Here is a 27,049-nt window from a genome sequence, read left to right as displayed (position 1 = left end):
TAAAGAGTTTTGAAAAAGTGCACCCACCGTGTAATTTGTCTCATTACTAAGAAATGTTGAAGGGAGGATGGCTTGGTTCTTTAAGCATTTACATTTATATAATCCTTTCCTAACATAAATAAAGCTGCATTTCCTCATTCTCCCAAAGAAGAAACATTTTAGAAAATGCTCTTCCTCTTACACTGAATAGAGTTTTTAAACAGGTTCTTAAGAGTTAACAGATAGAAATCTAGAAGAAATGGTAAATTCTGGAAAAGATCATAAACTCAATGTACACAGTCAGCAAATGTTTATTTTCTCCACACTAAGTGGAGAATGACTTTGCTACTCTGAAAAATCATTTGCACTTTGAAATAATCATTTATTATTGATCAAAATAAAATTGACAATAATGATAAATATAAAATGCAATTTCATACTATACATGTGTGTATGTACATATACATATAAATCTAGCACCAAACATCAATAAAAGTCATCTGCCTCCCTCACAGATTTATTTCTAAATAAATTAATAATAGACAACTTCACTTACCTTAGAATAGGAAAAAAGTCATCAGGTAGAATAGCATCATTCCTCTTCTAGGTAAAAGCATCTTAGTCAGTCCCCCTTGAAATCTAAGGGAACCTAAAATACAGAAACACATGGGGAAATGAGTGCTAGACATTTGTACCTCCTAAACTCAAATTATGTGACAAGATTAAAAAAGAAATGGGGAAGTAAAAGCTTTAAGTTAAAATATAATTATTTACTGAGAGAGAGAGAGAAGGGGAGAAGAGGGAAGGGAAAGAGAAAGAAAAGGAGGAGGAAGAAGAAGGAGATAGGGAGGGAGGAGAGAGAGAGAGAGAGAGAAGCAGATAAAGAAAAATAGAGATTAGCTCTGGGACAAAACTCACTGAATCACCAACCCCCCTTTCAACGTCTGAAGAGCAATAGATTAGTAACGAAACATGAGCAAGATAAAGACTGAATGTTAAGTATAAGCATCCATAAAAGTAAAGAAATATGAAAATATACTTTTTTCTCTGCAAAAAGGGCACTGAAAAAGTGTTTCAGGGGCCACAGCTGTCCACCCTGCCTAACATGCTTTTACCCTGGGAGGGTACGGTGCTCTGTGAAGCAACATTTCAGTACAGGAGAGAAGACACTGACCCGCTATGAAAGGATCATGTTCAGCTCCACTGTTTGCTGAACAGCAAACAATTATAAATGGTTTCACGGAATAAGATGTTAAAACATAGAAAATCCTCACATAAGTTCTCCCTGAGGGAAAGAAGGAATCTACCAGTTTCGGATTGAACCAGTGGTGTTAGAGGAAGGAAAAAAAAAACCCAGCTCTTTCTGATGCATCAAAGACCCCACTGTGCTACAGAAACAGTGAACTGGGTTGTTAGAGCCAGCAGGGCCAGGCTGAAGACAGCTTTTCAATATGCTCTCAGCATTGGCTCCGGGGATGACTGGAATCGTCCTACCCCACTGCTCATAGACAGCAGTTGTACTGCTTTCAAGAGGCAATCTCTCTGAAGGATAGTGCAGAAACTGAAGCCTTTTGGGGAGTCTGGCTACTTCCCACTAAAACTTTTTATTAATAGATAGAAGGGAGAAAATAGCATGGGTGCAGACCAATTGTGTGGTGATATCTACTTGATTGCTTACAATAACATAGTCCTGTACTAATAAAATCCCAAAAGAAGGAACCATGACCAGCTAATTTGCCCATATCTCTCACTGCTGAGCCCAATTCTTCCCTCCTATGGGATAGATGTTCTAATTTCTGTTGAATGAATATTTGTTAAATAAATTGACACTTATATGAATCATACTGGCACAGAAACATCTGATCTTTCTTGTGACTTTTTACAGTTAAAAGCATAGCCAAAAAAACTGGTCACACATTCATGTTGGAGGAATGTTAATAAATGCTCCTTATCAAGTGAATATAAGGATAATTATTATTTCAAAGCCCTGTACATACATTCTCTGAGTTGATCCTCACAATGACCTATGAAATAGGAGGTATTACCATCCCCATTTGGAAGTTGAAGAAATTAAGGGTGAAGATTAAGTGGGTCACCCAGTGGTACGCAGCTAGTAAAATGTCTCAGATTCTTTCCATTCCAGCACAATATATAGGACAAATATACTACCTTCCTACAATGGACTTTAATAATTAATATTTTTCTTATCTTTGGGATATCAGGAAAGGCAAGTTTTATTCTCCCATTTTATAAGTAGATAAATTGAAGTAAAGAAAGAACAGTATAGGGGGCAGCTAGGTGGTGCAGTGGATAGAGCACTGGCCCTGGAGTCAGGAGTACCTGAGTTCAAATCTGACCTCACACACTTAATAATTACCTAGCTGTGGCCTTGGGCAAGCCACTTAACCCCATTGCCTTGCAAAAAAAAAAAAAAAAAAAAAGAAGAGTATAAAGCAATAATGGGACCAAAGTCAGGACAAAGAATGAGTCCTCAAAATTTAATAATTAGTTTCATTATCTTTCCATTGGATGCATTTCTTAATAAGGTCTATATCTAAGAGTAACACAGCAGCTCTTAGAATGGCATCTGACATATATTAAGTGCTTATTAAATATCTATTGATTGAATTACTATGAGTGTGGTGAAGGTATTAGAATTCTTCTGACTTGAAGTTTACACATCAAATTAGCAAAACAAGTAGAAGCATTACATAAATAACTCTGGAATTCTAGACTCCCAGAGTCAGCTCTACTGAATATCACAAGATCATCATTTTTGCAGTTAAAGAAATTGAGGATCTAAAAGGTTAGTGACTTGCTCCAAGGCATACTCAAAGCTATTGGCAAGTCTGATTCTAGCCTAGTTCTTCTTTGATGCTAAAGTCCATCATTCATTCTCTATCTGCCCACCTAAGGTTCTGTCCCCAGTTGAGAATGCTTTGCCTTCATCTCTACTGACAACATTAAGCACTACATAAATAAAATCAGATATTTCATATTCAGCACTCCATTGCCTATCCAGTTTCTTCTCCTTTTCTCCCTTCCTGCTTACTTCTCCCTTGCTATTTAAGCCAGCTCTAACTGGAATCACACTTAGCAGCTGGGGCAACACTGCCAAGTTGGACTGAATACTTAGACTTGAGTCTATTGCTTTTCAGAGCTGATGTATCAGAACTTTAAAAGAATGTACAAGGCAGCTTTACATGGGTTTGAATAGTAAATCTTGAGTCACAAATGCTGAATAAATGAACTATATGTCATAATATTTTTGTTTTATTGTTCAATCATTTCAGTTGTGTACAATTCTTCATGACTTCATTTGGAATTTTCTTGACAAAGATAACTGGAGTGATGTGCCATGTCCTTCTCCCACCCATTTTGCAGATGTTGAGTCAAACAGCAGTAAATGACTTTTCCAGGGTACATAGTTAGGACGTGTCTAAGTTAAGAGTGGAACACACAAAGATGAGCCTTTCTGACTCCAGGCCTGATGCCACTCTATTCACTACACCATCAAGCTGTCATTAAGGAATAGAAAAATCCTCCATGTACCACATTTATTTCACAGCTGAGGCATAACACCTCAAAAATGGATTGTCACCAAGAGTAATATAATTCTCACTACCCTTTTAACCTTTACACACTCCCAAAAACTCCTTGGCCCTAACAGAACCATAATACAAGGCACTAAAAGAAGCCAGTAGAACATCACAATAACTGAAGTTGGAGATCTATACCTCAAGGGAACAATGATGTGTGACCCCTAAGGCATAGGATCAATCAATCCAATGAAGAGAAGATGGATTTCATTTCATCCTCCTCACAAAGTATTGCCTGTCTCCAACATAACCATACTACTCCTTTCATATATAATTGCTTATTCCACATCCAGTTGTCCTTCACTTACTGCTGGGGGTGGTGGTAAGGAATAATTGAATGGGCTCTCCTCTGTACCTGTGTCCAAGAAACACAATAGGCCAAATGGACAAGGAGGTACAAAAACTGATAGAAGAAAAAAGACTCTTGACCAGATCCTTAAAAAGGAAAAATAGCCAAATGAAAATGAGATTCAAAAGCTCACTGAAGACTGGGTGATAATAAGCTCATGAGAGATCAAGAAACAGTAAAGAAAGTCAAAAGAATTTTAAAAAAGAATAAAATGCAAAGTTACTCATTGGAAAAACAACTGAGGGGCGGCTAGGTGGCGTAGTGAATAAAGCACTGGCCTTGGAGTCAGGAGTACCTGGGTTCAAATCCAGTCTCAGACACTTAATAATTACCTAGCTGTGTGGCCTTGGGCAAGCCACTTAACCCCATTTGCCTGGCAAAAAAAAAAAAAAAAAAAAAAACCTAAAAAAATAAAAAAATAAAAAAACTGACCTAGAAAAAAGATGACTTGAAACTCATGATCGAAAAAAAAAAGGGCTCAGGAACCATATTTCAAGAATCATGCAGGAAAACTGCTCTGAGATGCTAGAACTGGAGGATAAAATAGAAATTTAAAGAATCCACCAACAAACTCCTGAAAGAGATCCCAAAATACAAACTTCCAGGAATATTATAGCCTACTTTCAGAGTTCTCAGGCCATGGGGATAATATTGCAAGTAACAAGAAAGTCACATCTGAATCACACAAGATTTAGCAGCTTCCACATTAAAGGAATGGAGGGGTTGGAATATGTTATTCCAAAAGACAAAAGAGCTAGGATTACAGCCAAGAAATACACCCAGTAAAACTGAGTACAGTCCTTCAGGGGATAAATGAGTATCTAAAGAAATACAGGGGACTTCCAAGCGTTCTAGATGAAAAGACCAGAGCTGAATATAAAATTTGACTTTTAAATGTAAATCTCAAGAGAAGCATAAAAAGGCAAACAAGAAAATCAAATCACAAGATATTCAGTAAGGTTAAACTTACTTAGATTCTTATAGGGGAGGATGATGCAACTCCTAAGGAAATTATCAATACTATAGCAGTTAGAGTAATTATTGGCCTTCGTTCTTTTTTTATTAGGTTTTTTTTTTTGCAAGGCAAATGGGGTTAAGTGGCTTGCCCAAGGCCACACAGCTAGGTAATTATTCAATGTCTGAGACCGGATTTGAATTCAGGTACTCCTGACTCCAGGGCCAGTACTCTATCCACTGCGCCACCTAGCTGCCCCTGGCCTTTATTCTTCAGGAGGACCAAAACATATTAGAGTCAGGTTACAGTATGACTGGCTGACCAGAACAATATGAGTTGGAATGTGTACCACAGGTCAGGCACAAATAGTTCCTATAAACATTTGGTGTGGATTATCTAAATTTGTACAGTTTGAATTTCTTTTGAGCTACTACAGTTCTGCTTTGCTGATAAAGTACTCCGATGAGGACACAGCTTGCTGTTGCCCATGTTGCACAATCAATTTCAAGCTTAAAAGAGATCTTGAGAGTGTTCTTATATCACTTTTTCTGACAGCATGTGAGCACTTGCCCTGTGTGAGTTCTCCATAAAATAGTCTTTTTGGCAAGCATACGTCTGGCATTCAAACAACATGGCCAGCCCATTGGAGTTGTGCTCTCTAATAGAGTTTGAATGCTCAGCATTTTAGTTCAAGAATAGACCTCGTGTCTTGTACCTTATCCTGGTAGCTTATCTTCAGAATCTTCCTAAGACAACTTAAATGGAAGCAATTCAGTTTCCTGGCATGGTGCTGGTAGGGCATCCAAGTTTCACAGGCATACAACAATGAGGTCAACACAATGATTCTGAAGACCTCCAGTTTGGTGTAAGTCTGACACTTCTTTTCTCCCACACTTTTTGGAGTCTCCCAAACACTGAGCTAGCTCTGGAAATGCTTGTGCCAATCTCACTATTAATGTGTACATTCCTAGAAAGTGCAAGCAAAGTGAAGCTATCCACAATATTCAAACTTCTCCATTTTCTGTAATTGATGGTTCCACATATGGATGATGTGGTGCTGGCTGACAGAGCACCTGTTTGCACCATGAAGATGGAGTCAATTATGTTGAGATGATCTCAAAAAAATGAAAATTTGAGAAAGGAATGCATTGGGAATAGGGAAAATGGAGAAGAATGGGGGAATTTATCTCACTTAAAAAAAGAAGAGTTTTTACAGTAAAAGGGGAAAATAAGGAGGGAGTGGCAGTCAATGCTTGAACGTCACACTCATGAAAATTAATTCAAAGAGGGAAGAATAGAGATAGATAGACAGACCAATATGTGTATATACATATGTATACATATATACACATATACATATACACATACACATACATACATATATTTATATACACATGTTTAATTAGGTATGTGTATATATACACACACATACACATACACATACACATACACATACATATATACATCTATCTTACTCATCAGAGGAGGGAATGAGAAAGCAGGGATGATTAAAAACAAGAGTAGGAATAGGAAAAGCATTGTCAGAAACAAAACAAACTTTTTTTTCCTCTTTTTTTTTGCAAGGCAAATGGGGTTAAGTGGCTTGCCCAAGGCCACACAACTAGGTAATTACTAAGTGTCTGAGACCAGATCTGAACCCAGGTACTCCTGACTCCAGGGAGGTGCTTTTTCCACTGTGCCACCTCGCCACCCCTCAAAACAAATTTTTGAATAGGGACGGTAAAAAAAAAGAGAAGGAAAAACAGGATGGTGGGAAATCATAACAGAGAATGTGAATGGGTTGGATTTATAAAATGGAAGTGGATAGCAGAATGGAATAGAAACCAAAATCCAACAATGTGTTGTTTATGACAGACACACTTGAAACAGAAATGCATTTAAAATAACATACTGGAGTATCTATTCTTCAGTTGAAGTAAAAAAAAAGGCAGGGGTAGCAATCATGATTTCTGACAAAGTAAAAGAAAAAGAAATCTAATTATGATAAATAAGCACTTTGCTATAAGGTACCATAGACAATGAAGTAATATAAAAAAATATAGTAAGTTTCTCTAATAAAGACCTCATTACTCAAATATATATATATATATATATATATATATATATATATATATATATATATATATACTTAGAATAGAATGGGTCAATTTACAAAAATAAGAGTCTATCACTATTTGATAAATGGTCAAAGGATATGAACAAGCAGTTTATAAAAGAAGATATCAAAGTCATCTATAGTCATGTGGGAAAATGCTCAAAATCTTTTGACTAGAGAAAGAAAAATTAAAACTCAGGTGCCATCTCATACCTATCAGAAATGACAAATGCTAGAAGGGATGAGGGGGAAATGTGTACACTAATGAATTATTGGTGGGAAATGGGTGGATCATTATGGAAAACAGTTTGGAAGTAGCCACACCTGAGCTATAAAACTGTGTATAACATTTGATCCAGTCATACTCCTATTAGATCTAGATCCCAAAGAAAGCAAAGAAAAAAGAAAAAAAATCTATATGTACAAAAATATTGATAGCAGGTTTTTTGTGGTTGCAAAGAATTGGAAATTGAAGGAATGCCCATCAAATTGCGAAAGATTGAACAAGTTGTGGTATATGACTATGAAGGAACACTATGGTCCTATTAGGAAATGACAAACAGGATGGTATCAGAAAAACCTTGGAAGAACTATCTAAATCGATACAAAGTGAAATAAGCACAATCAAAAGATCATCTTACAAGGCAACAGAAATATTATAGTGATGATCAACTGTGAAAGACAGCTACAATAACCAATACAATATCCAAGATAATTCAGGACCTACAGAGAGAGAATTGAAGAACTCTGAAGACAAATTGAAGCATAATTTTCTCGCTTTATTTTTCTTGCTTTTCTATGATAAGGCTAATAAATAAAATACATTTTGCCCAATTTTACTTGTATAACAGATATCAAGTTGCTTGCCTTTCCAGTAAGTGAAGGAAGAATGGGAATTTAAAACTCAAAAGTGTTTTTAAATGTTAAAAAAATAATAAAATTGTTGAATGTTTTAAAAAAAATAAAACATGAAACTTAAAAAAAATACGACAATCAACACATTCTCCTTCAATGGTTCCAAAAATTGAGATGTTCCCACAGTATTGTCTCCTGAGTAGAACAATGGAATAGAGAGTAAGAGACGACAGGCTGGCATGCCTATGCATCCAGGGAGTCAGAATAGAGTAGGAGCCACTAGAAGCATGCTTTGCCTCTTCAACATACCTTCCAATTCTTTCAAATCTGGGCTTTTGTTCCAGGCCTTCCCCTATACCTGGACTATCTCCATACTTCCCAACCTCTTCCTCTGACCCCCACTCCTCTACGTCTCTTGAATTCCAGTGCAATCTTTAAAACCTAATTCAACCTCTCTGAGTCCCTGAATCAGTAATTTCCTTTCTACCTTGGACCTCCCATAGCACTTTATTTTATGATATATTCATCTTGTACTCAATAGAGGCAGATTGATGAATATTATGGGGGAAACACTGAATTTGGCATCAGAAATACTGAATCTATCCCCTGGCTTCTCAGTAAGACTATGCACACTTCAGTTTTATCTTCTAAAATGGAGATAATATGGGGTGGCAAGGTGATGCAGTGGATAGAGCACCGGCCCTGGAGTCAGGAACACCTGAGTTCAAATCTGGCCTCAGACACTTAATAATTACCTAGCTGTGTGGCCTTGGGAAAGCCACTTAACTCCATCTTCCTTGCAAAAAAAAAAAAAACCCTAAAAAAAAAAAGATTTAATTTAAAATAAAATGGAGATAAAAATACTGTAAGTTGGGCAATAATCATTTACTGAGAATCTACCATATAGCAGGCACCAGTCTGCCAAGTCTACCAAGGGGATTCAAAGAAAGGCAAAAGACAGTCCCTGCACTCAAGAAGGTCACAATCTGACAGACTTGCACTAATTACCTTACACTGTGGTTGGAGAGGAGAGAGAAGGGAAGGGAGACTTTGTAATCATTGCACGCTTTAAATATTGGATAGGGTAGCTAGATGGCACAATGGATAGATGCCAGGCCTGAAGTCAGGACTCATGTTTCTGAGTTTAAATCCAGCCAAAGTCACTTCTTAGATATGTGACCCTGGGCAAGTCACTTAAATCTGATTGCCTCAGTTTCCTCATCTGTAAAATGAACAGGAGAAGGAAATAACAAACCATTCTGATAGGGTCACAAAGAGTGAGAGATAACTGAAAAAATGACAATAACAATGACATAAAAATCTTTGTATGCCTTAAATCTCTTTATATGAAGGCAGGGACCATATCTTCACTAGACCATTTCTTCCCCAGCACTGTAGCATAGGTCTCCTCACACAGTAAGCATATTCATCATGTAATAAATAGAAGCAGATTGATGGAATCTATGGGAAAAGCACTGAACTTGGCATCAAAAATACAGTATCTGGAGGTGGCTAGATGGCACAGAGGATAGAGCACTGGCCCTGGAGTCAGGAGTACCTGAGTTCAAATCAGGCCTTGAGCAAGCCATTTAACCCCATTGCCTTGCAAAAAAAAAAAAAAAAAGTAGCTACATCCTGTATTCTCTTTAATATTTGTTGGCATGCCTTTGAATGCAATTCAAAAAGCATGGAAGGGTAAGGAATGGGAGAGGGAGCTGCCATACTGGGCTCCACCTAGTCCCACTACTCTAAGAATAGATCTCACAGGTGAATTCTCCCAATGATTCCCTATCTACACCACCTTGAAAGCAAGGAAGTCCTTCTGCAGAAAGAAAAACAACACTAGTCTGAGTAAAGAAGACCTGCCTTCAAGTTCCTGGTCCTATCACTTTCTAGATTTAGAAAATTGGAAGACTTCTCTGAGCCTCAATTTCCTCATCTGTAAGATGGACAATACCACTATGTACGCTACCTAGTATACAAAGTGAAGTGGGAAAAGCTTTACTTTTTTAAAGAAGTTAGCTAGACTTAAAGAAGTTGAGTAGTGCAGTGGACAGAGTGCTAGACCTAGAATAATTCAAGCTTCAGATGCTTACTATATCATTTAACCTGTCTGCCTCAGTTTCTTCAATTGTAAAATTGAGCTAAAAATAGCATCCACCTCACAGGATTGCTCTGGACAGATAACAATGGTAAAGTGTTTTGCAAATCTAAAAGTTCCATACAAAAGTTAGCCATAATAATTATTATCATTAAATTGTAAACTATGTTTATTATATATTTATGAGCTCTTTAAAGTTCTATAAAGGTGAGCTATTGTTGTGATTCTGCATTAATGGGGCTGCACAAACAGATCAGCCATTAACCACATTTAAAAGCCATTAAAAATCATCTACCAAAGGGGAAAATTAGTAATATTTATAATTTATGAGTGGGCTATGATCAATAACATTTTGCCCACTTAGAAAATTGCACATTCTGTTCAATTTACCAAACAAATAAAAGAGCTCAGCATTTTGCTTCAGAAGCACAGATTGCAATTAACTGCCTCTCCAATATAAGTACTCTAATCCAGCTGCCTCCCTAGGCACACTGCCAACAAGAAACAGGGCTTAGAAAGGGATCCAGATCTCTTAACACCGCATCCAGGGTTCTTTCCATTACACCATGAATGAGTTTAATAGACCCATTTTACAGATGGACAGACCAAATTGATAAAAGAATGTGGAATTTATCAACATGACAAAAAGGAGGAGGGAACACTTTTCTGATGTACAATGTTCCCTGCCTAGAGGTAAAGTTCAATAGACATATCCATTCAAATATAACCAGATTTAGTTCTGCAAATGTCAAAAATCACTGAAGAACCACAAATCCCATTGCCATGAAGGTCAGCTATTTGGCTCCACATTTCTTCATAACTACTCATTTAACATTTCTACAGAGGCCACATACATTTTTAATAGCTCTTTTAGATATAGGATTCTCAACACATTCTTTTGGTAACTGCTTGGCTGCTTCTGGAATATTCCAGATTTAAATTCTGTGAGGAATGGAATTCCACAGAGAGTATGTATGTTTGTGCTTCCCCAGAAAAAAAGCAGGCAGCCAAAAGTCCACGCTTCAGATGAAACAGTGGGAATCAAAACTAAACTACAATTAAGCCTTTCACAGGGAGGTGTGCTTCTCCTAGAATCATGGAGTCTTAAGAAATGAAAAGGCTATTTATCCAACCCCCCCAAAAACCACCTGCTCTCAAAAGAGCCCCGTCTCTGCTTGAACATCTCCAGTGATGGAATACTCACTTCACAAGAGGGCCCATTCCATTTTGAGAGTACTCATTTTTCCCCATTGTTGTTTAGTTGTTTTCATATCCAACTCTCTGTTATCCCATTTTGGGTTTTCTTGGCAAAATACTGGAATGGTTTGCTATTTCCTTTTCCAGCTTATTTTTTTTTATTTTTTTAGATTTTTTTAGTTTTTGCAAGGCAATGGGGTTAAGTGGCTTGCCCAAGGCCACACAGCTAGGTAATTATTAAGTGTATGAGACTGAATTTGAACTCAGGTACTCCTGACTCCAGAGCCGGTGCTCCAGTTTATTTTTAAAGATGAGGAAACTGAGGCAGTTGTGACTTGTCCAGGGTCAAACAGCCAGCAAATATTTGTGGTAGGATTTGAACTCAGGCCTTCCTGATCCCAGATCAGGCACTCTATACGTTGTGCCACCTAGCTATTCCTGACCCTATATATATATCTTTCTCAAATTGCTTTACTGTAAGATATAACCTATAAGTTCTCACTCCATCTAACTTTCAGTGTGAGAGCTATGAAGCCCTCTTAAGTATGAGGCTACTTAGGAGCCCCTAAAGAAATTCTCAGCATTCAGGATGATGAATGCAGAAGTCTATTTCATAACTCTTATAACACACCCATGCCAAAAACTATAAGTCTCCTTACAGCTCCCATTGAGTGCGTCTAATTCTGGTTCCTGGGGCAGCACAGAATGCATTTAATTTCCCCTTTCATCATGAGAGTCCTGTAAATGCTTGAATGCAGTTTTCAGAACTTTTCTAATTCTTTCCTGTTCTAGACCTAAAACTCTCAGTTTCTTCAATTATTCTATATATATCATCTTGCTTCTGGGCTCTTTCCCATTCTGGCAATCTTCCTCTAAAAATGCTCTGTATTGTGAATGTCCCCCTTTAAATGGAGTATTTTAAACATAGTGTGGACCAGCATAAAGTACTGTGAAAGCCATCAATCCTTTTGATTATTGCAGAAAGGAGTTCTAACGTTAAAAATATGTTGTCAAGCATTTTCTAAAATTGCATTATTTCTTCATTGCATACATATTGGAAAGCAAAAACAAGTAATTAACACAAAAAAAACTACTTTGGCTTTGAACATGTAATCAAATGAAGTAATTTAAACACTAAAATACATTTTTGTACTTTTTTCTGAAAAAAAAATTGTTTCATAGCCAGAAATTTCTTACCTATATATTTGAACGTGTTTGAAATTCTTTTATTTTACTTTAAACTTAACAAATAACAAGAACAATTCCAGACACATAATAGAACAGAAAACGAGGATTGCACATGAAACTTCAAATCTCTAATGTACCAGCTTGCTTTTCTTTTTAGATACATAATAAAGTCGACATGTAACTTTCAAAGCTGCCATACTTCTCTGTGATTCCTTCTGGTCTTCTTTCTATTCCCTTCTGTGCGTTTTTTTAGAATTCCTTTAATGACTTTCATTTCTTTTTTTCTTTGCCTTTTTTGGGGGGTACAAAGCTATCCAAAACCCTCTCCTACTTACTCCTACTCCAAAATGGGGAAAAACCCTCATAATAAATATGAACAAACAAAACAAATTCCCATATTGACCCTGTTCAAAAATATTTTTTTATGCTGCATCTTGATTCCACATTACCTCTTTCAAGAAGGAATCATCTTCCTTGTTTCAAATACTAGCCTTCTGTTACTATAGCCAGATTTGATGGCCTCCTTTTGATATTCATGACCTAGTATGGAGTAACATTGACTTTGCAATCATATAGAACTCCCTAAGTCTTTTTTTCCAAGTGAACTGCTGTTAAACTGGAGCCCTTAAATATTATTAAATATTTCATTAATAATACAATTAATCAGTTTACTCTTGAACCTAAGAGTTGATGCTTACACTACTTCCTATGAACTTGTTTCTTATTCATTTTGCCCATCATGGCAAGCTGTTCAAGATGTCTGTTGTCTAGCAGAGTATTGATTCATCCCAAGTTGGCACAAGTAAGATAAGAAAATCTTTTTATATCATCTTCCAAGTCATTCAAAAAAACATTGAATAGAATAGGGTCAAGGACTAACTACAGTAAATCATTAGAGACTGCCCTTTAAATTAACAGTGATCCATTAATGTTTCTGGAACAATTGTTTACTCTTTCAATAAAGCCAGGGGTCATTTAACTGTACTATCATCCAAGCCCATTCCTCTTGTGGGATCCTAGCATTTAGAGCTAAAAAGGCCCTTTTGAGATAACTTAGTCCAGGCTCCTTGTTTGAGAGAAAGAAGAAACTAAGATCCAAAATGACTAAGTAACTTGCCCAAAGGCACCAAATTTAAAAAGAGCCAGTCTATCCATTTGTTTAAATAGATCAAATATGTCAGACTTCCCCTTTGCACTACTGAACTGGAAGTTAGTCACTTTATATTATAACAGTACCACAACACTGTGATGAAGCAGGAAATCCCTCCTCCTCCCCTTTCAAGGGACTCAGATCACTTTTTACTTCAGGAAAAACTCCAATTTCTATTTCTCTATAAGAAACAATCAGCTGTCCACCCAATCTCCATGATCCCTTACTGCTCACCTAGGAAACCAAATTGAAGTTTATGTCCTTTAAGATAGAAAACAAATTCTGCAGAGGTTGTCAGATAAAAGTATCTAAAAGCAGTCTCCCACCTATCTCTTCTATTTCTCAGCTCTAGGGTTTAAAATTCCATCAAGGAGAGTATCAGGAAACACTTTTAAATGAACTATAGTGGGATTTCTTGTCATCTCTGCTGCCTGGTTTCCCTGGCTTCCTTCATGTTGCAGATAAAACTCCACACTCCACATACTTTCCCAATTCATTAAATGCTAGTAACTTCTCTCTGCTGATGAGCCCCCCCCCATTTCATCCCGGAACAAACTTTGTTCAAAGTTGTTTTTTTATTATCTCCTGTATTAGATTACGAGCTCCTTGCCATTCTTGATGTCCCCAGGGCTTAGCAGAGTGTCTGATATACAATGGCCTATAATAAATGCTTATTTTCATCACAGTCAGGGATAAGATTGAAAAAGATCATTCATCCAGTACTCTGAACTGCTAGACCCAAGGACCCCTTAGCTGAGCAAGAGTTTGGCATCCCTGGTGATGCTGATGTGGCAACAAAGCTACCAGGTTGGATTAGGAAAAAGTCCATCAGTTTCATTCAAAAGGGAAAAAAATCATACTGAATGAATGAAAAGACCACTGCCTTCATTTTATAAATAAAAAAAAAATGAGATGAAGGGAAGGAAACTACTTCCCCAAGTCCAAGAACCAGCTTAAAAATATCCAAATTGCCAAAACTCCTGAAATACTGGAAAACTCCAAGTGGTTCTGAGCAAACATATAAAGCCAGGAGAAATAAGGGAAGCCCCAGTAGCTGATTTTTTTAATAGGAGGACTAGTATTTAAGCATATCTCAAAGGACCAAATTATGTCATCTGACACTGCATTTATGAGTGCTAAAAATAGGATAAAAATTTGCATTTTGAACTAAAATTATAATATCTGCTTGTAGTCATTTGTTTTTAAAGTACAGGTAAATAGAATAAATCATAGTAAATTAGAGTAAAATTATAAAAAGTTCTTAAATCAATCAATACAATCTATACTCCTAAACCTTCTTAGTGTTTAATTGGCAGTCAATTCTCAGAGGCATTTATCAAACAATATAAAATACCACACAGAAATCTCCAAACAACAAACAGATAAGTCCTTGCAAAGACAGAAAACTGATTGCTACAGAGAAAGAAAGAGAAAAATGTAATTAATTCAGTCAATAAATATTACTGAGTATCAAAGAATTTCCAGAAAGTATTCAACAGATCTGACCCTATCTCAATCGAAGAAAGCATAGGAGAGAAAAGAAATGTGCTAAACACATCTAAACAAATTTAAAAACTAAAAAATTAGGCCAGGAGATGAACAACAAAATGTCAAGAATTTTCCATGCTTTCAGATACAATGAGGAAGACAAATAGTCCAGTAAGATAAAAAGAGAAATTTCTCAATTCCTCAAAAAAAAAGAAAGAAAAGGGGCAGCTAGGTGGCATAGTGGATAAAGCACTGGCCTTGGAGTCAGGAGTACCTGGGTTCAAATCTGGTCTCAGGCACTTAATAATTACCTATCTGTGTGGCCTTGAGCAAGCCACTTAACCCCATTTGCCTTGCAAAAGCCTGAAAAAAAAAAGCTTATAAAATCACTAAGCATACCATACTTTATAAAATCAATGTGTTTTTTAATCCATAGATAGGCCTAAATTTTGTAAATTAAATCTAATAAATGCACAATGCTTGCTCAGAAACACTACATTGAGTCCTTCAAGGTAAATATTCATTTTTTTAATACAAATAATCATGCTCTGGCTCAAGCTCACTGATCCACAGCAACTTTCTAAACAGACTACAGAATTTTACTACCTAAGGTTTTTCCTCCTTAAAACCTATAAATTGTTTTATTCCTCTTTCATCACTTCTCCCTATTATCAGCTTCTCTCATCCCTAGTTTTAAGACTCTCTCTCTCTCTCTCTCTCTCTCTCTCTCTCTCTCTCTCTCTCTCTCTCTCTCTCTCTCTCTCTCTCTCTCTCTCCTCTCTCCCCTCTCCTCTATTCTCTCTCCCTCCTTCACCTACTACAAAAAAAAAAAAAGAAAGAAAAACAACCTATACAGAAGTTAACAATTTAACCTATACAGAAGAGAGAGGTCACTGATGGTGACTATTGATACTTTGCTTGTTCACAACATATCTGAGAGAAACAGTTCTGATTCATCAGTCTACTCGATTTTCCTTTGGGTCTAGGCAATATTCTTAAACTGGAACCCATGTGTACACCCAAAAAAGGTTCTTCTACAGCTCACAGGAACCAGTTAGTTCTTTTCTAACAGGAACATTTTCCTTCCAGAGAAGGAAAAATGCAGGATTTTAAGAAAAGAAAAGATTCAGACTCGGGAGATTCTCTACAGACCATTTGTCCCCCAAAATAACAAAGTTTACAAGACCTGCTGGCCATGACATCAATTTCTTTGACTTTCTGAAAGAGCACAAACATAAGTAGTGAAATGCTCTATGTAAATGCAACTAAATTAAGTGATGTGATGCTCAGTGTCACTTATAGAAATACAAAATGCTGCATAAACAAAAAGACCAGCAAGCAAATGACAGGGTCCTTGATCATGGACACTGGCCCTTTCTCTCCAATGTGACTAGACCATTCTATAAATAAAGAAGCAAATAGTTACAAAACCACAAGTCAGGAATTTTAAAAATAATACTAAAAGATGCTTGGGATAAAGTTAGGAGAAATCTTAGAAGTCATCTAATTCTTTCAACTGACAGATGAAAGAATAATAATTTAACCAATTCAAATTAATTCAACAAATACTTATTAAGTACCCAATTTGAGAAATGCAGCCACCAGGTTTGGTAGCTTAAGATCTACATTATTGGCCCTGATTATTACACCAAGGAGATCACAGACCTACTAAGAATCACAGTATTGGTAAGTCACTGGACTAGATACTGGGAATAAAAAAAAAAACCACAAAAAATCAATTGCCCTGAAAGAGTTTCATTGTCCTGAATTATCTGTAATAATCTAATAATTTAAGATTTATAAAACAATTTCTGCATAATAGTCTTGTGAGGTGGAAGAATTGAAGTACTTTCAACCTCATATTTCAGACAAGAAAATTGAGGCAAGACAGCCAGGTGGCACAGCATGGTCTGTTAGAGTACACAGTGGAGCAAGCACTGGCCCTGAAGTCAGGTGGACCTGAGTTCAAATTGGACCTCAGACACTTGATATTTGATAACTCTGTGATCTTGGGCAAGTCACTTAACCCCACTGCCTCACAAAAAAAGAAGAAAATTGAGGCTCTGAAATTAGGTGAATTATCTAGGGTCACACAGCTCATAATAGAGTCTAGATTTGAACCCAGGTCTCCTTCCTCATACCTCATCTGGTATTATTTCATTTTACCTAATACTTAATCTCTGAAAGATTGGTACAAGGTCAGAGAGCAAGGATAAAACCTAAGTCTCACTTCCAACCTAACGTTGCAGCAAAGAAATACATCAGACATAAATTATTAAAATAAAGCAGAAAATTGGTAATGGTCTAATATTTTATCAACATACTTTCCAAGGTAAGCCATTCAATTTCAACAAACTTTTTTTTAATCAACAAACTTCTTTAAGCAAGTACTCTGAAGATGCTGAGGATACAAAGACATAACCAAAATGGTCCCTGACATCAATAAGATTGTATTTTACTGGGAGTAAATGGGGCGCACAAAAAAGCCTGTGCACAAATTCAGAGAGAAGAAGGAAAAGTAAAGATGGGGAAGAGGTGTTCTAACCCCTGGAGAACAGGAAACCTCCAAGGTTTAAGTGGATTCCATGCTGAGCCTTAAAAAAAAAAGACACAGATTCTAAGATTTGGAGCTAAAGGGGGAAATGCTGCATTCCATGTATGAAGGATGGCTTATGCAAATGCACAAAGAAAGGGACATCTAGATGCCTCAGTAGATAGATCTAGAATCAAGAAGACCTGAGTTCAAATCTAATCTCAGACTCTTACTAGCTGTGTGACCCTGGGAAAGTCATTTAAATCTACCTCAGTTTCCTCTTCTGTAAAATGAGCTGGAGAAGGAAATGGCAAACCACTCCCATTACCAAGAAAACCCCAAAAGGGGTCACAAAGAGTTGGATATGACTGAAAGCAAATAAACAACTGTAGAATATAGAATTGTGAAATGGGGAGACAACCAAACATTTTAAAGCTTACTATGGTGCCTGGCCTTGGGCTACATATTTATAAATATTATTTCAGTTTATCTTTACCACAACCTTGTGAGAGGTAAGTACTATTATGATCTCCATTTTACAAGTGAGAAATTGAAGGATATTGGGAATTGAAATATGAAGAATCTGAGGCCCATAGAAATTCAGTGACTCACCTGTGGGTCACACAGGTAGTATGTATGGGTTTGGATTTGAACTCAGGTCTTCCTCACTTCAAACCCATTCATTGCAACCAACTTCCTTGAATAAATAGTTCAGAAGATAGCTAGTAGTCTAGTTTGACTAGGGCATAGAGGTAGTAAAGAGGAGTACAAAATAAGACTGGAAAGGAAGATAGGAACCATAGAGAAAGACCTTTCATGATATGTTATAGAGTTGATAGTTTATCCTTGAAGAAACAGGAAGCTATGAAAAGCTTTTAAAAGGAAAATAACAGGTTTGGGTCTATGCCTTAGATACATTATTTTGACAGTAGAAGGTGAAGGTGGAAGAGACCAGAAGCAAGATAACTCATTAGCAGGACATTATAGCAGAGAGGTAAAATATAACAGCCTGAATTAGGGTGGTAAGAGCAGGATTACAGAGAAGGTGTCAAGGAAAGGAGATGTTTTGGAAGTAAAACTGGCAGAAGAGGCAACAGATTGGCTATAGAAGGTGAGTGGAGAGTGATAATGAGGATGAGTTACACAGATAATCTACTAAAGTCACATTTTCTCTGTTCAGATCAACAAACATTTATCAGTAGTCTATTCTGTGTAAGCCATTGTGTTAAACAATTTTGATTAAAAAAAATTTTAATAGAAAAATGGAAAAAAAAAGAAAAAAGAAAAATGGAAAATTGACTCTACCTTCCAGAAGAAGCACATTGTACTGGGGATACAACCTATGAAAAAGATTTGTCTATTTCCAAAGATGATTACAGGAAAAGGAAAATAATCTATATGTGCTAAAATGTTATAGCAGCAATCCTTATGGTGGAACCAGAAACTGCAGGATTCCCATGAATAGAGGAATGGCTAAATAAGTTGTGGTATGTAATTGTTATGGATTATTACTGTGCTATAAGAAATGATGAGTTCAATAATCTTAGAAAAACATAGAAAGATTTGCAAGAAAGCATGGATAGTGAAATGAGTAGATTCAAGACAATTGTAATTATTGTAACAACAATATTGTTATAAGAACAACTTAACTATTATAGATATCTAAATTAACTATAAAGGACATGTGAAGAAAGATCCTATCTGCATCCAGAGAAAAAACTGACAAATAGATTATAGAATAATATATATGTGTGTGTGTGTGTTTACATATATATACACTCACACACCTTTTTGTGTCTAATGGTAGTCATCTCTAGGATGGTTGGGGAGAGAAAAAAGAAAAAGAAAGATATCCAGTAACTTTATTATATATTTAAAAGGAATAGCAATTAATAGAGTTGTAGTTTCATATGCAATCATCCTTTCTATTATACTATGTTAAGGAAATGCTCATTTTATTGTATAAATTAAAAAGAAAATAAATGTAAAAAAGAAAAAGATATTTTTAAAAAGATGATTTGAGAAGAGTGAGAACACAAACAATTATTGTGCCAGAAAAAAGTTTGGTAGAAGAGGTAACATATGAGCTGAACCCTTAAGGAACCATCCACCTCTGGTCTTGTGTCTTATTCATATGATTACATGCTGGTCACACATATTACAAAAGAGTTCTTATAAACTAAGTGTAGAATGGCCTCTGACAGTTCTAATTATCAGAAAGTTTCTGTTCAGAAGGAACCAGCCCTGACCCTCATTTCTACTTGAAGACATCTATCATATCCCCCCTGTCTTCGTTTGCCCAAGGAAAACACCCCCAGTTTATTTAATCATTATAAAGCTTGTTTACCATGGCCCTCACTGTGCTGATCACACTCCCTAGTCATAAAACATGATGTCTCAAACAGAATTCAATATTGCAGATGTGACCAAGACAGAGGAACAACAGGATCATCATCATAGGACACTCTAAGCAGTCTAATTGCTTTTTTTTATTTCTGTGTCACTATTTATATTAAGCATATGGTCTACTAAAACCCCAAGGTCTTTCTCAGTCAAACTTCCCTAGCCACAATTACCTTAGCTTGTACTTGTGAAGTTGATTTTTTTTAACCCAAGATTATGTCTATCCAATTTTATTAGATGCAGGCTAATGCTCTAGCCAATTGAGATCTTCATTCAACATGTCAGCTATTTTCCCCAATGACATTATCCAAGTCAAGAACACTAGCCTTGGAATCAGGGAGATCTGGATTTAACAAGACCTGCTTCAGAAAATAGCTGTGTGGATGTGGGAAAATCATTTACTCCCTATATTTTCATGTTTATGAAATGGGGCAAATCCCTTTGTTAATTATCTCACAGGGTGTTGTAAGGCTCAAATGAATAATATATGTGAAGTGAAAAAAAAAAGAATTCTTCTGAAATCTTATCCCATTATTTTTTCCTCTGCATTTCTACCTATAAAAAATAGCTAACTACTGAAGGCCATCTCTTCTTTTAAGACCTCATTCACCTGCTGTCTGAAGCCTTTCATAATTCCTATGAATTCCTCCCATCTTTTAACTTCTTATTCCTCTTTGGGATCTTTCTCTGAATCTCTAATGCAGGCCCACAAAAAGAGTGAACACTTCATAAACGGTCCAAGGTGCATACATTGAACAGAGACAGAGACAGCAAGATCAAATCATAAATATGTCTATATAGGATGCAACATCATGACCAGTGGGATCCCCAAGAAGGAGATAATGATGCCAAGAGGCTTCCCCAGCAGTCTTCTGTCTTAACTCCTGACAAGAAACAATTCTGGAAAGGATGACCTTCAGTGTTTTTTGGTTTAGTTTGGTTTTATGCAGTGGCCTTCAAGTCAATAATATTAAAAATCTATAATATAAACCAGAATGGCTTAGTGAATAGATTGTGGGACTTGGAGTCAGTAACACCTGAGTTGAAATATTATCTGTGTGACTCTGGGAAAATCACTTAACCTTGGGGCAGCTAGGTGGCACAGTGAGTAGAGCACTGGCCCTGGAGTCAGGAATACCTGAGTTCAAATGTGACCCCAGACACTTAATAATCACCTAGCTGTGTGGCCTTGGGCAAGCCACTTAACCGCCTTTGCCTCGAGGAAAAAAAAAAAAAAGAAAGAAAGTTGAAAATCACTTAACCTCTGAGGCAACTCCCAAGGACTTAACAACTAAATAACAGGTTGAAATTTGCATTGGCAACTCACAACTAGAGTTAACAAAATCACTGGTCATTGGAATACCAGGAAAAAACTATGCCATAAATTCTTTCCTGAATATTTAGGTCACAAATTATTTCAAGAAACCCATAAAATAATTTGGTTGGTTCAATACAAAAAGCAATAGGGACAATTCTACAACTGGATATGTGACATTGGACAATTCATTCAAACCTCCATGTCTCAGTTTCTTCATCTGTAAAACAAGAATATTGAATTAAATAAGCATTGCAGTTTCTTTTAGTTCCAATAAGATTCTACTTACTTTCCATCATTTTACCGAGCATGATGCTTACTATTTGTAACTGATACTCTCAGATCAGGAAGGAAGGAAAGAAGAAATAGAGGAGGGGGATGGAGGAAGGAAGAAGGGAAGGAAGGAAGAAAGGAAAGGAGAGAAGGAAGGAAACAAAGTCAAATGACTTTCCCAGGGACACAGAACTAATAAGTATTTGAGTCCAAATTTGAATTCAGATCCTTCTGACTCGAAATCCTGCACTCTCACTACTGCACCACCTCACTATCCACATGCTTAGATGAAAAATATCTAAAGTTAATTTTCTCTGCATTATATATTATGTATTATGTTTTCCTCTGGCTAAATTCTACTCAGTATTCTGCCAAGTTTAATACAGAGGATGACTGACATTGTGATGGCTAAAAAATTAACTTTAAACCACTCCTGAATAGTAATTCTAATCCTCCCCTTCCCAAATGAAGTAATATCAACAATTCAGAGAGGTTGGAATGATGTAAAATGTGACAAATTTTCTGGGCTACCCAAACCATCTTCTCTTGAAAATGCATTACTTTCATCATAACTTTTTTTCCAACGTTTGGTAACACTTTAGCTATTACAGACCTGAATGCTCACTGCCCAAATATTTAAAAAAATAAAAGAACAGAAACTTTTAAATTTCTGTCTAATTGAATGAATTCAAAAATTCCACCGGGTCTGAGCAGGAACAGAGAATCATTTTTATATCAAGAATCATTCTCTCAAGGGGGAAAAAAATTCTTGGACCATAAAAAATAAAAGCAATTCTTCTTACATTAGTCATTTAAAAGGCATTCAGAGTTTGAACTGCTTTGCTATTCAAGTAATCTACAACTATAGGGTGTTACAGAAGAATGAATGAAAATTAATTATTAATAGGAAAAATAAACTTTAATCAATAGATATATAAATAATGAAAAATATGTGTACTTCATTGTCCCACTTTAGCCAGGTGGAAAGGGTGGGTGGTGGAAAAGCAAGAATAGATCAAAATAAAGAGAGGAAAATAGAGGGAATTATGCAGAATGAAGAGTTGTCAAAAGAGAGGAAAAAGGATACCCTAAATCTACATCAATCCTTTTCCTATTATATAAAATTGTGTTCCCCTGGCTACCACATGAAAAGGGTAATTGATCTTGGCCCAATCCTATCACATTAAAAGCACCCACCAAGAAGTCACAGGGAAATTACACCAGATATAAGACCACCCTAAGTATGGTCTTCAGATATTGAACTCAGCATCAATTAACTCTTGACTCTAGAACTCTTTTAAGTATACAGAACCTTTTACACTAATATCTTGGATATGTATTTTAAAATTACAACATAAAACCAACCAATATACACACAAATTTCAAGTACTTTCCAATACAAGTCTTTAATCTAGTTAATAAAACATTAATCCTAAAGTCAATAAAACTTTGAAAGAACCACCTTAATGACCCATGGAGATTTTTTTTGTCTTCTCATCCATAGCTAAAAGTTAGGGAAACCCTTCTTTGTCACCTCCATATTCAGAGAACCTGTGCCTCTCTTAATGAAGCTGAATACCACGCAAACTTTTTTGATTATTATATGACACTACTGATTCATATGGAGCTAGAGATTTTTGAGAAGGACTGCTAACTACTCCTCTTCCATATTTAACTTCTGAAATGTGCAAATGCAGAAATTTGCATTTACTCTTATTTAAGTTCAGCTTATTAGATTGAGCTGAATGGCCTAACCATCAAGAGCTTTTTGAATCCTCACTCTATCAGTCAATGAGTTCTCTATCCTTCCTCTATGCCATCTGTAAATTTGATTTTTAAGTCATCAATGCCTTTAGCTGATAAAAAAAAATCAACATTTATATCGTTTTTCAAGGTTTGTGAAACACTATGAGACAGAGACAGACATAAAGGAGAGTTAGAGAAAGACAGTGGCAGAAACAGAAAGAGAGAGATGCACAGATAAGAGAGTGACAAAGAGGAGAGAATGACAGAGACAGAGACAAAGAAAGACAGAGACAGAGAAAATGCAACACATTTGTTCTTTACAGCAACTCTAAGAAGTAGATACTATTTTTGTCCCATTTTATGATAAAAAAAAAAAAACTGCTGCAAACAGCCACTTAACATGACATGCCCGGGGTCACATAGCTAGTAAGTTTCTAAGGAAGCATTTCCATCTTGATGACTTGTAGTCCAAGATTTTAACCACTGCAACACCTAGTTAAACACCACAGGCCCTTAAACAGAGAGGTCCCAGAATTCCATTGCAGACTTCCTACAACACTGGCAAAGAATTTTTTTTTTTCCCAACAAGAAATATTCCAGTCTTAGGCAGATTCTATCTTCAGTCAGGAACCTTTCCCCCTATCATTTAAGCTGGTCCAGAAGCATAAATTCTTTTCTCAGATATCATCTTTTTAGCCAGCTGTTTGCTTCCCAACTTTGGACCCTGTTTGTCAATGGGCAACTATAGGGAAAACACAACAGGTGTTCCCATGGACTTTAGTTTCTTGCCCTCAACTTTATAATAATTGGCAATATTTTTAGGTTTCTTTTCACAATATCATTTGTGCTCATGTGAATAACTAGAAGTAGGCAGTTGTCTTCCCTTTTGATCTCTCTTGAGATGTTCAATGTAATAATATAAATACATGGATATGTATCATGTCCTGGAAAATACTCCAGGAAGACATCAAATCTCTCTATTATTTCTATCAGTTTGACAAACAGCTTCTTCAATAACCCTGAGAAGGACACCATCATGTACTACTATTCTTCTCTTCTTCTGACCATATGAGCTCTCACCAAATAACCTGTGCAACTCTTTTCAATGAAAATCAGTTTCTTCTGCCTCTGAGTAACCAGCTCCATTGTCTTCAGAAAGAGCACCAAATCTGCTTTTGAGTCTAACCTTTTTCTTCCCTTTCTCCCCTATGTTACCCTCTTCTTCTTTCCAATGTCTTGGCAAAGGTTCTCTCCCCCTTCTGTTTCAGATTACTTTTTCCCCATATGAAGGCTCATTTCTCCCTACTTTAGGAATACTCCACTTTCCCTAAATGGAGGCAATTCCCATTCAGTGCTCACTTAAAACCAGTTGGCTTGCATGTTTGAGAACAAAAGATAAACAATAAGATTTTCCCTAATAATTTGAAGTTCGGAGAGCAATTCTGTTAAGTCCCTTTAGCTTCTTTCTCCCAAGGCAAAAGTCAGACTACATGCAGAAGAAACATAGGAAAAGTTACTTGGCTATGGCAAAAATACAAGCACTAGACATTTGTTTGTTTTGGAGTTTTTTTTTAGGATTTTGAAAGGCAAATGGAGTTAAGTGGCTTGCCCAAGGCCACACAGCTAGGTAATTATTAAGTGTCTAAAGTCATATTTGAACTCAGGTACTCCTGACTTCAGGACCAGTGCTCTACCCACTGCGCCACCTAGCTACCCAAGCACTAGACATTTGAGTCAAGTCACTGAACACTTTCTCCTATTCTCCAAACTAGGGAAGATTTTCAATAACCTGCATCTATCTAAAACCTCCAAATCCTATTCAAGAAGTAGAGAAGTTTTTTCCCACCAGCCACACTCAAATGGAAAGTACTAAAGCAGTTAATTTCCATCATCACTCTCCAAATGCTGAAAGAAATAACTTGGTGCTACAAAGGAGTATGGAAAGGTAACATGAGCATCTGTCAACCAAAGATTCATCAAACTCCACCTTATTTAGTTTTTAAGTTTTAAGAACGATCTTAAGTATTTAGAACCCTAAGGCTGCAATTTTTAGTTTCCATCTATATTCCTTCCTGTAGGTCCTTGAAAGTGGATGTTCCTTTGTACAAAAAGCACATCATTTTCTTTTTAAATGGATGAACTATGTGACCCTTTGGAAGAGCATTAAAAAACACAGCAGTTAAATAATGCAACTATGACCTCTCTACCATCTATAAAACTCACTTTTTTTCCACAAAAAGTGAAAGGAAGAGGAATACTAGCAGAAAAAAATAAATACAGCCAAAAGGGGACTTGAAATGTTACAAGAATAAATTCTCTCATGAATTTTCATCACCATATTTTCAGATTTTGAGTGAATAAGGAATTATTCTGGGGAGAGGATTTTTCATGGTATGTTAACAGACTATCACAATAGCTTGGTGAGGCAGAGACTTCATAATTACATAAAATTGGAGAGGGAGGATGGTATCCCTACAACTTCCTTCTTATCCACTGCAAGAGGGCTCTGTACTAATCCCTTGTCTTTCAGCTCTCTACCAACACTTTCATTAGTGATCTCATCAAATTACCAAGGGTTTACATAACACCTCTCCCCAAATACTTTCCAAATCTACATATCTAATCTCTCTCCTGAATAACAGGTCCCCCATATTCAGAAGTCTGGTAAACATTTCTACCTAGATATACCACAGGTACTTCAGAGTGAACATGTTCAAAATGAAACTCATTCCTTATCACGAGAAATCAAGTCCTTTTTCTAACTGCCTTGGTTCTGCTGAGGGGGACCTTCAGGGATCCAGCTAATCAGGTTTGCAACCTGGGAATCATCTTCACCTCTTCACTCTCACTCCCATTTTTAGGCAGTTGCTGTGATTCATGGTTTCTACTTCCACAATATCTCACACATAGGCTCCCTTCTCTCCACTCACATGACCTATCCTCCTGATTCAGTGCTTCATTGCCTTTCACTGGGACAACAGCATTCTAGGTGGTCTTCCTGCTGTCAGCTCCAAACATTTGCCAAATATTCCAAAAGCACATTATTACTACCCTGCTCAAGAATTTGGTGGCAGGGCAGGGGGGGTACAGCTAGATGGTCCAGTAGATAGAGTACTTAAGTCAAGAGGATCTGAATTCAAATGTGACCTCAGATACTTACTAGCTGAATGACCCTGAGCAAGTTATTTAACCCAATTGCCTTCAAAAACAAAACAAAATAAAATAAAATAAAATAAAATAAAGCACAAAACCAAAATGCTTCAGTGGTCCTCTATTATCTTTAAAATAAAGTACAAATTCCTGTTTGGCATCTAAAGTCCTTCACATCTCTAAAAGATATGTGATATAATGATAATAATAATAATAACTATCATTAATTACAGTTTTAATGATAAATTAAATAATTTATCTAATAAATATTTTAATAATTTAAATATTTACTCGTTTTAATAATAATAATAATAATATAAAAAGTTATTTTCCATCTCCTATAGATAAGTGGTACAATAATAACAATAAGTTAGCATTTTCCTAACATTTTAAATATAAATTATCTAATTTTTGATCTTTAAATCTTGTTAAAAAAAGGACTATTATTATTATCACCATTTTACAGATGAGGAAACTAAGACTCAGAGGGATCTAAGAGAGTCGATCAGGGTCAAAGAAACAGCAGTATCTGATAAACAATTCAAACAAGTTCTTCCTCATTCCAAATCCAATGCTCTCTCTACTATACTATGTTGTCTCTAAAGAATATGAACAAACAGTTCTCATAAAAGTTGAAAGTTTTTAACAACCA

At 36.3% G+C, this 27,049-nt stretch overlaps 1 protein-coding gene across 8 annotated transcripts in view; it reads right to left on the bottom strand.

Annotated features, from left to right (window-relative positions):
• Positions 1–27,049, bottom strand: part of CSGALNACT1 (chondroitin sulfate N-acetylgalactosaminyltransferase 1) — a 426,592-nt gene that overhangs the window by 246,203 nt on the left and 153,340 nt on the right. For all 8 annotated transcript variants that reach the window (XM_074209074.1, XM_074209073.1, XM_074209070.1 and 5 more), the window contains one exon: positions 536–628. The gene's annotated coding sequence lies outside the window, so the exon portion shown is untranslated. The remainder of the gene's footprint in view (positions 1–535; positions 629–27,049) is intronic.

The sequence above is a fragment of the Macrotis lagotis genome, chromosome 1, assembly GCF_037893015.1.
Source record: "Macrotis lagotis isolate mMagLag1 chromosome 1, bilby.v1.9.chrom.fasta, whole genome shotgun sequence".
Taxonomy (NCBI): domain Eukaryota; kingdom Metazoa; phylum Chordata; class Mammalia; order Peramelemorphia; family Peramelidae; genus Macrotis; species Macrotis lagotis.
Note: the sequence above shows the minus strand (reverse complement) of the source record. Positions and strands in the feature narration are given on the sequence as shown.